The following is a 1,925-nucleotide window of genomic DNA, read 5'->3' as shown; positions in this document are numbered from 1 at the left end:
AGAAGAAATGCCCATTTTAGATTTTAAAGCAGCCAAATATTCTATTTCTTTTGGCAGGGAGCATCAGATTGATTGTTAAGCTAGAGTTTTTATGGTAAGTTGTAATATTCTAAAACTCCTCCAATCGTGAAAAAAACTAAATCCTAAAATTAGTTAAGCTAAACTAAATTCTGGTTTTATAATTGATTAGGCCGACTTTCACATGACTGAGCATTGATTGTTTACTTATTCTTCACCTGGTCACTTCTTGTGTGTTGTATGATGCACTCCACCTCCAATAAATAAATTTAACAAAAATAGATTTGACTATGTGGCAGAAGATAATGTAGTTCTGAAACTACAAATATAAAAAATAGTCTTAAAACTTCATAAAGCAGGTGACTTTATTTTCCTTTATACCAGGTTGATAATAAGTAAGGAACTCCTATTATTATTCATTTTTTCCTATGGTGGCAACAAAAGTTTGAAACGTCTAGAAAGCAATTCCCTGACAGGCTATAAAATATAAAAGATGGCTTGACTAACATTTTATTCACTTAAACCAAATACTGTGATCGGTATTCAGCAGTTAATTTTTCGTTAAATTTTAAAAACCATCACTTTTTCATTAAGTGTTAAAAATGCTTAATATATTCTTTAAGGTGAGGCAATGTGGTATTTGGGAAGATGACAAGATTTTGGAATATAAAGACCTAAATAAAAGATCTTTTATTAGCTTCTTATTAGCTTCTATTTTTGAGCAAATTACTTGAAATCTTAGTTTTCTTAAGCTTAGTTTTTCTCCTATGTGAAACAGGATAGCTATCTAATGATACCGGTGTGAGGGCTGACCATTCTGATGAAATGAAATGAAGGAAAATACTACCAGGCTTTGAGTGGATAGATATTTAATATATGTGTCTTTGTGATTAAATTCCATCTTAAAGCCAATATTTCTTCTTAGAAATCAATCTCAACTTTAAGATTGAAATAAATAAGAAAACAAGATTTCATATGCTGAACTCTCCCCGATAGGCAACTTCACAAGAATATGACTTTCCAGGAATGAAGAATATCAGGAATGAGGAATATCTATAAAGAACATAGGTTCGAGTTTTTCTGCTGTTGTTTTGCAGGCAGAAACCAAAAATCACCACAAGGTGTCAGAATATCACAGACTTCAACTAGCCACTGCTCGAGATACTCGAGATAGATACTTCTGAAACTAGGAATGTCAGATGACATTCATGTTGTTGGAAATTCTAAAATAAATTAAGTTGTATTTAATGTTTAATTGAAAATATCAATGTTAATATGTGCATACTTTTTTTCATCACAGAAAAAGAACTTCAGACTTCTTTTATGGCCTGGTGATACTCATCACCCACAATATCTTAAGTGTCCCAAGACTGGTTTCTTTTTTTCTACCAATATTTTGTTTACTGTCATATAGTTTATTTGTCTTCCTCCTTTTACACAAAAAGCTATTTCATGCTCGAAATATCATCTCTAAAAACTTTCCACTGAAAGGAATCAAGTTCCATGGAGTAATGGCTGATTCCAGGTTGCACAGGAAATATACTGGATGAGAGCAAAATATCTGTCATATCAGAAAGCAAAAAACACTAGCACAGTCTATGATGGTTAGGGATGTGTCAAAAGTACTTAAGGGCCAACTGAAGAGGTTCCCACAGGCCAAAAGTGGGATCGTTTGAGCTTCAATACAGGCAATAAATACAACGGATCAAAACACATCAAATATGTTTAAATCTAATAGTTCATAATGATATTAAAACTAAAGCCAAAAATTCTCATTGGTCACTTTTAGATATTAGTGGTAAAACCAATTCCTCATTTTGAAAATTAGGAAATAAGGGGAGAAAATGGAGCATTTTCTGACTTTCCTATACAAACTGTATCTCTTAATAGCAAAATAGTTAATAGGA

Source organism: Pteropus vampyrus, unplaced genomic scaffold (assembly GCF_000151845.1).
Source record: "Pteropus vampyrus isolate Shadow unplaced genomic scaffold, Pvam_2.0 Scaffold2455, whole genome shotgun sequence".
NCBI classification, from domain to species: Eukaryota; Metazoa; Chordata; class Mammalia; order Chiroptera; family Pteropodidae; genus Pteropus; species Pteropus vampyrus.
This window is presented reverse-complemented; position numbering follows the sequence as displayed.